Here is a 14478-nt window from a genome sequence, read left to right as displayed (position 1 = left end):
TCGGAGCCACGGGCATTTTCGTCCATATAACAACTCTGGTCACCAGAAGTGGCAATCTGAATCACAGAGTAAAAGAAAGACACCACGATGAGGAAAAACTGAAAATGTTTGCTATAGGTGCGGCTTGGATGGGCACTGGACACGTAATTGCCATACCCCAGATCATCTTGTTAAGTTATACCAATCTTCTCAAAAATCAAAAGAGAAAATGGTAGAAACAAATTTCGCCAACAATAACATAGATGATTTCCCTAGAATTACAACTGGAGGAATAAACATTAATGGTCCGGATGAACTTAACGAAACTCCCATATGGGAGGCTGAAGATTAGTTTCATATAATTATTATAGTAGTGAGTATTGTGTGCTTTATTTTGTTTGAACTATATAGTGTGTTATGTTCTTATCAAATAAATTATGTTTCTTAATTATATACAGAATGGATTCTGAAGATATATGCATTGCTGATTGTGGTACAACTCATACAATTCTACAGAACCGAAAATATTTTACCCACATAACCAAAACTGAAGCTCAAGTCGGAACGATTTCCGGCGTATCTAATATAATCGAAGGTTTTGGAAAAGCTAGTTTCGTCCTACCTAATGGTACCCACATACACATTTCAAATGCATTATATTCTAGTAAGTCTACTAGAAGTCTTCTTAGTTTTAAAGATATTCGACTAAATAATTTTCACATCGAAACTACCTCTGAGGCTAATAGAGAATATCTTCTTATTACTTCCTCTAATCCTAGCAACAAGAAAATCTTAGAAAAGTTTCACTCACTTTCTTCAGGATTATATATGATGAAAATTAGAACTATCGAGTCACACAATGTCATTGCTTCCAAACTCATAAATCCAAAATCTTTTACACTTTGGCATGAAAGATTAGGTCATCCTGGCGTCTCTATGATGCGTCGTATTATAGAGAATTCTACTGGTCATCCTCTTAAAGATTTTAAAGTTCTTTCCAACAATGACCTTCCATGTTCAGCATGTTCTTTGGGAAAATTGATTACTCGACCATCCCCTACTAAAGTTCATCTTGAAAGCCCAACTTTTCTAGAAAGGATCCAAGGGGACATATGTGGACCTATACACCCATCATCTGGCCCATTTAGGTACTTCATGGTATTAATCGATGCCTCAACTAGATGGTCTCATGTTTGTCTTCTCTCAACTCGTAATGATGCTTTTGCAAAAATGCTTGCCCAAATAATCAAATTACGAGCTCAATTCCCAGATCATTACATTAAGTCAATTCGTTTAGATAATGCCGGCGAATTCACATCTGTAACTTTTGTCGACTATTGCATGTCTGTAGGAATCTTAGTTGAACACCCAGTTCCTCATGTTCATACACAAAATGGGTTAGCCGAGTCCTTTATCAAAAGACTCCAACTTATTGCAAGACCGCTGTTGTTGAAAGCAAAATTACCTACATCTATTTGGGGTCACACAATACTCCATGCTGCTAATATTATTAGGATTAGACCAACTTCCTACAACCAACATTCTCCGCTACAACTGGTACTTGGTCAAGTTCCTAAAATTTCTCACTTCAAAATTTTCGGAAGTGTTTGAAAGGCATATGGCATAGCCTATTTGTATATTCGAGGATTTAACTCAACTCAAATAAGAATGTAATAAGTAAATAGTGGATCTATCGTCAGAGAGATCTCACAAAGTAACATCTGTCAAAGGGTTAAGAAACATTATTCATCTACAGACTTGAAGACTTAATTCACTGGAAGAAGCTCAAGAAATTGATCAAGCCTCAGTGATATAAATCAAGATTATGGATTTAATCAAGTGACAGAGATCTCGTCAGGGTATCAATTAATTACAAGGATTTAGTCTGAAGAAAATCAAAGTCAAGACGTGAAAAAACATCACGGAAGTTAGTCTCTCATGAACCAGACAGTACATCGAGTGTCAACGTTGAAGTGGTGGAATTGATTCATATATTTCAGTAATTTTCAGAAGATTTTTAGAAGAATGGTTGCTGCTCAAGATTAGTATTAATTCTCTATTAATTAATTAAGTCAAATAATTTAATTAAGAAAATAAATTATATCTGTAAAGATTAATTTATTGATTAATTGAATTAATTGATTAATTAATTCAGAATTAATATTAAGGATTTTCAGAATTGTTATTAGATTAAAATCTATTAATAATTCAGTAAGACAATTTGATTTGAACTACTATGACAATCGGTATGACAATTGATAGTCATACCGAAAGTCTTGCTAGTTCATTCTGATTGTCTTGCTAGCTATTGGGATTGTCTTGCTAGTTCAAAAGGATAGTCTCACCGAAAGTCCTACCAGTTCAAATGGATTGTCATGCCAGTTCATTTGATTGTCTTGCCGAAAGTCTTGCTGATTCAACTGGATTGTTTTGTTTACTTAAACAACAAAACACAGCAGAAGACATTCATGCAATTATAAAACAGAACACACAAGTCAAGAACACAGCAGAAACAAAAGCAAATTATTTCATTTTTCATCTGCTTTATTCAAGATCAAAATTCTAGATTGTAAAGTTAAATCCAAACCACTAGAATTATTTATCTTGTTCTTGTGTAACAATCTAGCGGATTAAAATCCCTAGAACTTAATCTCAAATCACATTTAGCATTTGATCTTTTAATTACAAAAATAGAAAAAGTTCATGTCGAATTTATTCTATATTTGTAATAATTGATTTGAGATTAATCCCTTGTAACCGATACCGTAGTTGTAACACCTTTCAAGTTTAATAAAAGTTTTATTTAACTTGAATTTTGTTTCACCCTTTCATTCCGCATTTTATTCGATTAAACGGTATTGTTTGCATTCAACCCCCCCTTCTACAAACAAATTGGGACCTAACAATTGGTATCAAAGCCTTCTGATTAACGTACAAATCTAGATCCTAGACTTTTGTGTTTCTTTCACTTCTTGAATTTTTTATTCACTCAAAAAATTCATAATGACTACACAAAAAGTTGGAACCGTTAAAATTCCACTTTTCGATAAAGAAAATTATGTTATGTGGAAGAAGAAGATGCTACTGTTTTTACAAGTTGCTAATCCCAAATATTTATAAGTGTTAAAGAAGGGTCCAAAAATTCCTATGGTTATTGAACCAGAGGTAATAGAAAATGATGTGGTGATCACCAAAGCGAGAACTTATATGAAAGATCCTGAGGATTTCTCTCCTGCTGAAATAGACGAAGCCTTCCTGGATGCTAGCCTTCAATTAATCTTAGTAGATTCCCTTAATCCCTTGATGAATAGACATGTGATAAATTGTAAAGATTCCAAACATATCTGGGAAACTATTGAGATTATTAATGAAGGCACAGAGGAAGTTAGGGAGAACAAGCTAGAAATCCTAACCTCTGAGTATGAATACTTTAAATCCAATCCAGGGGAAGGAATCACTGAAGTGTTTGAGAGGTACAATGCATTGATCAACAACCTGAACATTAATGGTAAATACTATTCCATTAGGGAGGTCAACAAAAAGTTCCTCTTAACACTGCCAACTCATCTCGAACATAGAATCACTGCCATAAGAGAAGCAAGAGATCTGAGTGAGATTTCTTTGGAAAGGCTCTATGGCGTGTTAAAGACTTATGAGTTGGAGCAGATTCAGCAGAAGGAAGTTTACGGGAAAGGAAGAGTGGTCAGCACGTCTACTGCTCTAGTAGCTGATGAACAACAACAACAACCACAATATCAACAACAATCTCAACAGTCAGAAAGAATGGTACAGTCTTCCAAGGTTGAAGATAATGTGATAGTAGCAGAATTTGATTCTCCTACTACAAATCAATCAGGAGATGATTATTATTCCTTGGAAGAACCGGAGCAATTGGAGGATGAGTCAATGGCCCTGATTGTCAAGAGATTCTCAAATGTCAGATTCAAAAGGAATCCCAAGTTCAAGTACAAGTCCAACTACAACAGATTTCAGAAAGGTGGATCTTCATCCTCTAACACCAGCAGTTGTGGGTACAAAACAGGGATGGTTGATCGAAGCACCATTCGATGCTTCAACTGCAATGAGTTGGGACACTTTGCCACAGAATGCAGGAAGCCAAAACAAGCTAGGAAGAACTCTTACGATTCTAATCAGAAGAGTAAATCTGAAAGGGCTTACCTGGCAAAGGGAAGAAGCTGGGATGATACTGACAGTGAAGATGAAGAAGTTGGGAATCTTGCTCTCATGGCTAGTGATGCAAGCACCTCATCGTCAAGAAAAGAGGTAAAATTTACTGATGCTGAATTAGTTTATCATCTAGGAGGTTCCTTAGATTGTGCTCGTCGTGATAATGAATTGTTAAATCAACATATCAAAGACCTTGAGAAAGAGGTCAATGAATTAAGACTTGTGCACATTAATCAAGATAAATTAAAAGAACAAGTGTCTTTTCTAGAGAATAGAGTTGACTGTTATAGACAACTTGAAACTATTCTCAAAGACAAGATCACTGGTCTTGAGGCTAAGGTTAAGGCTTACTTTAATTCTTGTTCGAAGTCCAAAGAGTTTTACAATAAGCAAGCTGTTAATCAAACATCTGGAATAGGTTATGATTACAATGCTGCTATTGGAAAATTAGGCATAAACTCCCCTCCTCATGTCTGTGCTAAAGGCAGGGAAGTACCACATGTGCTTAAGGGTGTTGATGAACCCCTCTATAAAGAATCAATTGCTGAACCATTTGATGATACCTCATTTATTATTCAAGAAGAAATACGTGCTGAAGATAATGCTAATGAGAAAGTTGTCTCCAAGTCAAGTGTGTCAAAAGTTCCAGTCAAGGTTGTGAAAGCAACTGAGACTAACTCAGACACACATGAGTTGGATAACACAAATGCCATGTCTACCATGCATAAGTTGCCTATTGTTAATCCCTCTCATAAAGCATGTGGTGTACCTGATTGTATGTCTTGTGCTTTTAATCTGATGTATGCTTATTTTAATGGTAAGCATGTTTCTAATAATAAGACTACTCCTCGTCAGCATGTGAATAATAGAAAGCATGATAGGTCTAAGACTGCTAGTCCTCCTAAAGCTAGAAAGGAGACATTTGTGCCTAAGCCTAAACAGAAATTTGTCAAGGCTGTTCACAAGGTCAAATGTTCAGTCATTGAGAACGTTGAGAATATTAAAATTAAGAATGTTGTTTTGCCTGATAAAGGCCAATTTTACAAATATGCCGGACCCAGCCAAGCTTGGATTCCGAAGAAGGTCTAATCCATTTGTATTGCAGGGCATTAAACAGGTACAACCGGTAGTGTGGATTCTTGACAGCGGATCGTCAAGACATATGACCGGAGATAGAGCCCTGCTATCAAATGTGGTTGAGAAAGCTGGCCCAGTGGTTACCTTTGGAGATAACAGCAAAGGTTTAACGGAGGGATATGGGTGTTTGCTAGCTGGAAATGTTATCATTGAAAATGTATATGTTGTGCAAGGACATGAACACAATCTGCTTAGCATTAGTCAGTTCTGTGACAACGGCTACAATGTTTTATTCGACAAGCTGAAGTGTCAGATTCTGCACAAGAAAAGTGAAAAACCCTCCTTAATGGGAATCCGGAAAGGAAATCTGTTCGTAGCTGACATGAACTCTGGAAGCAATCCTGAAGTCAATTGTTTCTATGCAAAGGCATCGTCAGATGAGAGTTGGCTATGGCACAAGAGACTTTCTCATCTCAATTTTAAAACAATGAATTCTCTTGTAAAAAGAGAATTGGTAAGAGGTCTGCCTCAGCTGGAATTCTCTCCAGAAGGACTATGTGAGGCTTGCCAGAAAGGAAAGTTAAAGAAAGCAAGTCACAGAGGCACTAACACATCTTCCATAACTGGTGTTCTGCAATTATTGCACATGGATTTATTTGGACCAGTTAATGTCCTTTCGATGTCAAAGAAGTGTTACTGTCTTGTGATAGTTGATGACTATTCCAAGTATACGTGGGTTTTATTTCTTCACTCTAAGGATGAAACACCACAAGTTGTGATTGATCATATCAAGATGATTGAGTTAGATTCTAACGTCCATGTTAGAGCAATAAGGTCAGATATTGGGACAGAATTCAAGAATGCACTTCTCAATGAATTCTGTACAGACAAAGGGATTACCAGACAATTTTCAGCTCCTAGAACCCCTCAGCAAAATGGAGTGGTAGAAAGGAAGAATCGTACATTGATTGAAGCTGCAAGAACGATGTTAAGTGAATCAGGTCTTCCAATGTACTTTTGGGCTGAAGCTGTCAATACTGCATGTTATACTCAGAATCGAACTCTAATCAACAAAGACTTCATGAAAACTCCTTATGAGATTTTGAATGAACAGAAACCTTCTATCAAATACTTTCATGTATTTGGTGCCAGATGCTTCGTGCTCAAGGATGAAGATGATCGTCGTGGTAAGTTGGAGGCAAAGGCATATGAGGGTATTTTTGTTGGATATGGAAGAAGATCATACAGAGTGTATATCATTGATCAACACAAAGTAACTGAAAGTGTCAATGTTACATTTGATGACACTAAACTCCCTAGTATCCAAACTGAAGATCCTTCTGAGAAACTGAAGTTTGATGATATGTCAGATTCAGAATCAGAACATGGTCAAGAACCTGAGGTTGTTGCTGGTGAAGAACCTGTTAATCATGATGATACTCAAGGTAATAGTGATGGAAACTTTGGCAACAATGGAGATACCACTGCTACTGACGGAGAATCCTCATGTCAATATGGCAACAACTCAGGGGGAGATGCTGAAGGATCATCTAGTAGGACACAACATCACAATGAATTTCAAGGCAAATCATCAAGATCAAATCTTCCAAGACAGACTGTCTGGAATAAAGCTCACCCTTTTGAGTTGATTATTGGTGATCCAGATGTTGGAGTTAGAACTAGACGTGCTACTCAAAATGAGTGTCTGTTCTCAGGATTTCTTTCTGAGATGGAACCTAAGAAGATTGAAGAAGCACTAACTGATCCAGATTGGGTGATTGCTATGCAAGATGAGCTCAATCAGTTTGAAAGTCAACAAGTCTGGAAACTAGTACCTAGACCTACACACAAGAAAGCTGTTGGTACTAGGTGGGTATTCAGGAATAAACTAGATGAAGATGGTGTGGTTACAAGAAACAAGGCAAGACTGGTAGCAAAAGGGTATTCTCAAGCTGAAGGCATTGATTATGATGAAACCTATGCTCCAGTGGCTAGACTTGAGGCCATCAGGATATTTCTGGCATTCGCAGCATTTTCAAACTTTAAAGTTTATCAAATGGATGTCAAGAGCGCCTTTCTGAATGGAAAGCTGGATGAAGAGGTATATGTAGAGCAACCTCCTGGTTTTGAAGATCCAGATCATTTGGATTTTGTCTTCTTTCTTTTCAAGGCTATCTATGGGCTAAAACAGTCTCCAAGAAAATGGTATGACACTCTCTCTGAATTTCTTATTGAAAATAGCTTTATTAGAGGTGTCATAGACAAAACTCTCTTTTCTAAAAAACATAAGAATGATACTATATTAGTCCAAGTCTATGTGGATGATATAATATTTGGGTCTACTAATGATAATCTCTGTAAGAGATTTGCTAAGTTAATGCACAGCAAGTTTGAAATGAGCATGATGGGTGAGCTGAAGTTCTTTCTTGGATTACAAGTAAATCAAAGGTTAGATGGAACATTTATTTGTCAATCCAAGTATCTCAAGGAACTCCTCAAAAAGTACAATCTAGAGGATTCTGCATCAGCAAGGACTCCATCAACTACAGCTGTCAAGCTTGGACCATGTGAAAACTCCATTAAGGTAGATGTCACAAGCTACAGAGGTATGATTGGCTCGTTACTCTATCTTACTGCAAGTAGACCAGATATTATGTATGCTACATGCTTATGTGCAAGGTTCCAAGCGGATCCTAGAGATATTCATCTCGTTGCTGTTAAACGAATCTTAAGATATCTTAAGGGAACACCAAATCTAGGTATTTGGTACCCTAAAGAATCTGGTTTTAACCTTGTTGGATATACAGATTCAGATTACGCAGGAAGTGTTGTTGATAGGAAAAGCACCTCAGGAAGTTGTCAATTCCTAGGAAGCAGGCTAGTCTCATGGTACAGCAAGCAACAGCAAACAGTTTCCAACTCAACGGCCGAGGCTGAATATATTGCTGCTGGAAGCTGCTGTGCTCAGATCTTGTGGATTAGGAACCAGCTACGAGACTATGGCTCTGTATTGAACAAAATTCCTATTTTATGTGACAATACAAGTGCAATAGCCATCACCAACAACCCTGTGCAGCACTCGAGGACAAAGCACATTGACATCAGGTATCATTTTATTAGAGAGCACGTCATGAATGGTACTGTTGAACTATTCTTTGTTCCAACAGAAGAACAAATAGCAGATATTTTCACTAAACCACTTGATGAATCCACATTTACCAGATTAGTTGGTAAATTGGGCATGTTGAATAGTTTTAGTGATTAATTTAGTTAATATCTGAGATCTGTTCTTGAATGAATTTACAAATGAATTTTTCATAAATGAAAAATTCATTTGCAAATTTGTTTTATCATTCTATCATATTTCTTGCTTATTTCTATGGAATTTTTATTATCTTATCTGTTTTATTTACTCGACTTGTTAACTTCAAATATCTAAGAATATTTTATTTTCTCTAAAAATATTTTTCTATGAATTTTATTTGCTAAAATTCAACAGAAATCTATTTTTGAAATAAAAATAATTAATTCTGAAATATTGTCTTTGTTTTTATAAATATTTTCTGTAATAATATATAATTGTCTTTCTACTGGAATGACAATCGGCAAGACAATTAAAATTGTCTTGCTGAAAATCATTTCAGTACACATGTATATATAAATCTGTTAATACTTAATTTATCTTATACTAGAATGACAATCGGCAAGACAATTGAAATTGTCTTGCTGAAAGTCATTTTAGTAATAATGATTGGTTATTTTAAAATCAGATTAATTTTATAACTGGCAAGACAATCGGTATGACTATTGATTGTCATGCCAGTAATAAAATTAATATCAGACTTATTATATTTTATTTTGTACTGGTATGACAATCGGTATGACTATCAGATTGTCATACCAGTTATTTATTTTTATTTGTTTTATTTTGTACTGGTATGACAATCGGTATGACAATCGGTATAACAATCCGATTGTCATACCAGTTATACTACTTAACTTTTTTTTTGTGTGTTTGTTTTGTTTCATAACTCATTCACTGCAGTTTGTTTTTCAAAAAAAAATTTTTTCAACAGTTTTTTTTCTCTCTTCTCTCTCTTCGACCAAAATCAAATTCAACTGCCATTGTTGTTTTCCTTGCTCGAGTTTTTACTCAGCATACATCACTCCTGATATATATACATACAAGTATATACATAAAGGAGTGCTGCCAAAATTTTTTCAAAATTTTTTTTCTCGAATCAATTTTTTTCTTTTTCCCTTTCAAAATCAGTTTGTGTGTGTTGAATTTGGGTATTTTTTTTAATTTTAATTTCAATTTCTGTTTTGTGTCTTTTGGTTTTTCAAATCTGTGTTTGTGAGTTAGGAATTTTAACGAGATACATTCCTGTCTAAATTTTTTGATTATAATTAATTTAATTCGAATTATTAAATTAATTTAATTAATTCGAATTTTCTTAATATTATTCTTAAAATTCTGAAAGTGTGTGTCTTATTATTATTTAAAATGGCTCTCAATTTCCAAATTGTCGCGCATAATCAGGTTGGTTATTTTAATCCGGAAAAATGTGATGTGGAAAAATTTAAGCCTTGGATTAGATTTTTAAATGACCATTCGATTGTTAGCTCTGCTATTAAATCAAATGTGATTTTAAATGTCGATCTGCTTAGACTGATTTGCACAACCTCTACTGTGGCCGATGATTCAAAATCTTTTTCATTCACCATGGCAAACACACAGTATGTAGTTGATGAATCAGTCATCAATCAGGCGTTAAATTTTCCATTGGATAATTTCTGTAATTTACCCTCTGAAAATGATATCACAAACTTTTTCCATGCTATTCACTATCAGGGGGTGATCAATTTAACCAAACTTTCAAAATCCAATTTGGTGTCTGAATGGGATATTTTCTTCGATACACTTTCTAAAGTGTTTGCCAACTGCACTAAATCCAACTTTCACAACATCACTTCCACTCTGCAGTATATTGGTCTTGCGGTTGTTTTCAATCAAAGGATCAATTTTGGCAAACTACTTTTTCCCTTTCTCTTGAGACGTCTCACTACTGCTTTACGTGATCATTCTACAAATCGTAGGGTATCATGTTACTATGCTCATTTTCTCATGCTTATAGCAGATCATCTTCTCACACCTGAACACAAAGCCCTTTTTGCTAACTCTGCAGTAACCGAACCCCCTCCAGTAAGCAAAAAGATTTACACCCGCCAAGACACAACCTTTAAATTCATGCAAGTTACAGTACTTGTATCTGCTTTCATGGCCACTTATATTCCTTTACCTATTTTCAATCTTCCCGGTCATGAACAACAACCTCAACCTCCAGTGGTTCAAGCCACCCAGGCTCCTCCAACATCAGATGCTCTTCCATTACAGGTAGTAATTCCTCACTCTCACTCCATTCCTACTTCTGTTGAAAGACCCCCAGTGGTTGATAGGGCTGACCATGAAGTTGTAGAACCACAGCTTCAATCCCAGGTCATAGAGCCAAACACAGAGTCACATTCTATCTCAACCTCTCCCCCACTGTCTAAAATGTTACCCAGAAGATTAATAGGAAGTAGTGCATTGTTAAATGTGAGTGAACCCTCAGCTCTGCCTCCTCCAAAGAAAAGAAGAACTTATACTGAGGCATCTGAAAGCCCATCCTTGTCCTCCCAACAGGACATGGACTTTGAAATGGCCAATGAACAGTTACTAGAGACATTCTCTCAACAGGATGAATCTATTGAAATTCGCCATAGGGCCATCGCATCTTGTACTGAGTCAAGCACAATTCCATTACTCACAATGGAACCATACATACCCACAGATGATACTCAGGACACAGAGCGAGGAGTGCACATAGAGTCTGTTACAGTGCCTGCCATAGTTACGGCAGAAGAGCAGTCACATGCTTCTGAGGGAAAATCTGACTCTCAGCCACCCTTAATAGAGTCATTTTCTCCCCTCCCAGATCAAACACCTCTGGCTCCCTCACGGGATTCTCCACTCGCAGATTTATCTGGAGAAAGTGGAGGGCAACTCGGTCAATCTATCCCTGAAGCAATTCAGACATCTATTTCACATGAAATGATAGGTTTGACTGAGGATCGGGACTCGCGAATTCCCATTGCACCACCACTGACCTCTCTTGAAGAGGCTAGGGTGATTTTAACTGCAGGTACAGAAGAACAGCAACAGGAAGACTCCTCACGAGCAATTATATTGAGAGAAACACAAGCACGTGAGGTGAGTGAACCAAACACGAGTGAAATTCAGGTGAGAGCACACACAGACACTGATACTGTAAACCTGTTAGCTCAAATTGCTGCTCTAAAAGAAGAACTTGCTAAAAGCCAAGCTGAAGCTCAAGCATTCAAAGCACAAGTGGTTGAACGGTCTTCTTCTTCCACCTCTGTCAACAATCAGCTGGCACTCATAAGGAATGATATCTCAGATCTCAAGAACACTGTCACACCAAAGCTCAATTCCATTCAGGAAACTCCAACTTTATCAGCTGATGACATTTCTGACTTCTGCTCTCTACATACAAGGATGACTTCTCTTGAAGATTTGGTTGAAATGAATCATTCACTGGATTCCTCTAGATTTCTGAAGATAGAGACAAGTATGGAACATCTGAATGAAGGGATAAAGCACCTGTACTACATGATCAAAAATTCTCACTGTCCCAATGAAGAACAAAGGACTTACTTTGAAGGGCCGTCTGGTGGAGGCTCAGGCTCGGGAGGTGATGGATGTCATGGAGGATCTAAGGGAAAGTCAGTAGAGGATCCCTCAACTAAGGGGGAGAAGAAAGGGAGTAGTGGAAAGGGGAAAGAAAAAGATACCTCGGCTGGGGACAAAGGAAAGGATGATGATGTCTATTACAGTGGAGAACAGGATGACTTTGATATTTTTGACATTTCCACTGAACCAGTCTTGGAAGATAAAGATGGTTTATTTGAAGCTGAAGAGGAAAGTGATTTTGGAGAATGGGAAGAGGAAGCTACAGTGGATCCTATCTTTGAGAAAGAGTTTCAGCAGCAGCAGTCAGAGATGAAAAGAAAAGAAGCTGAACTCAAAAAGGTCTCCCAGATCATTGACATGAGGAAAGACATACAAAGAACAGAAACTCTTCAAAAGTAACATCTTCATGACATTAAGGCTCAAGAAAGGAGAAGAGATGTCAGACTGAAGATTGGTGAGAAATGGGATGAAGCTAGGAGAGTACTTGATATGCCTCAGCTGAGCACTAACAATGATAGACAGTTCCTACATCTTCTTGACAAGCTGGAAATCTCAAATCCTAACAATGACATGTACATGAATGCTATCAAGACTGAAGTCTCAAGGATCACAACTGCTTTTGATAGATCCCTAAATGAGATGAGCATTTTTGTATATTTTCAGAGTGAAGGATCTTTCAAGGTGTCACTTCATCTGTTTGAGAATCGTTCTTTGTCAGAGATTTGGGTTCTTCTCAACAAGGTAAAAAGAAGCTCAGAATTGAATGAAGTTCTTCGAGAAAGGCTTAAAGGGTTTGCCAGCAGGGCTAGTCCTCAAGTGGTCAACAATCCTCATCAGGTGAGATTCTTTAAGTCTGATTGTCTTCAAATCTGTCAGCTAGATGTACAATCTCTTAAAGACTACTCAGCTAAGCATCTGGTCTGGATGGAACATCATTTAAGAACTGCTGGATACTCATCCATGTTGAAGACTCAAGCTGCTGATTTGATTCAAGCTTATTGTGAAAAGAATATTAAAAGGTACAATCAGATCAAGAATAAGCTGAAGTCAGTTGGAGTTCAACCAGTCAGACCAGCAAGCTTCACTTCAGAAAAGGATCGTGTCTTTGACAAAGAGTTGCTTCAAGATTTAGAAGAAGGTGAAGTCAGAAGAGAAGACAACTGAAGTCAATTAGCTCAAAACTCAATGTAATATGATTAGAGCTTTATGAATCAAGATAGTCTAATGTAGTTATATGTTCAGGCTAGAGGAACATCTATCTTGTATTCACTTGTAAATTTCATTTGGAATCTGGAAAATGTTAAATATAATCCAGAACTTTTCTGCTATTTACTTTACATTACTGTTTATATCTTTTTCTTTTTCTACAAACAAATTGGGACCTAACAGTGTTGTATACGTACCGATTGCTCCACCACAAAGATCGAAGATGGGAGCTCAAAGAAGAATAGGTATCTACGTTGGTTTTGAAAGGAATATGTCCTAAGTCCAATCATGTATTAGGATTTAAGGAATAACTTTTATGTAATCTATTTTGATTTCATTGATATTAATAAAAGACTTGTTTTATTTTTATTACGGGCTCTATCTATTTAAGTGTTTAAATAAGATATACCATAGTTTAGAGTAAATTTTTTTATGGATTATGATGAGATCATAATAGTGAGACCTAAAAGATGATAACTCTAAACTTAAATAGTTCCTGATCATAGGATTACTAACTGGTAATTAATAATCCGCAAAGATCGGTACATACTATGCTTGCTTCATTATGAAGGATGTCTGTTCTCATAGACATTTATGTGGTGACACTATAGCTAGTATGTAGGTGCTTATTATAGAATAAGTTCACTGAACATGACTCGCACAGCTGAACAACTGATGGAGTTCACTCACGTGTCAGCAGTTGTTCACATAGTGATAGTTGTACAAGTATCCTTAGACTTGAGGTCATCATAGTCATCTTGTGTACACTGAACTATGCTTTGGTTTAGTTCTTAGTCTCCAGGGACAATTATTAGGGCTCTACTGGGTATAGGAATTTGTACACGAAGATAGTGTATGATCAATAAAGGATCTACCCCTTCCAGTGAAGGAAGCGAATGTTCAAGGCTGATCCACTTATGCTAGTTCAGGAATCTCTGGCTATAGTGAATGAAATTAGAAAGGAGTTTCTAATTTGCATAGAACTAAGCATAGTAAATGGTAAGCAAGTGATTAAATTAGATAGGTTTGACACGAGATCCATGCCTTGTATTTAATGAGGACATTGTAGGGTAGAAGGAGTTTATTGTACGGTAACTATTCACTGAATAGGTTCTTGGTATTCTAAGCAGTGAATTCATATTATCCGGATAGTCGCGATATGCTGAGAAGTATCCCTCACGATGTAGAATAAATATGATTAATTAATTAATCATATTTAATAAATTAGAGAATTTATATAAATAATGATAAAATAGTTTTATTATTATTTATTT

The sequence above is a fragment of the Apium graveolens genome, chromosome 7, assembly GCF_009905375.1.
Source record: "Apium graveolens cultivar Ventura chromosome 7, ASM990537v1, whole genome shotgun sequence".
In the NCBI taxonomy this organism is placed as follows: Eukaryota; Viridiplantae; Streptophyta; class Magnoliopsida; order Apiales; family Apiaceae; genus Apium; species Apium graveolens.
This window is presented reverse-complemented; position numbering follows the sequence as displayed.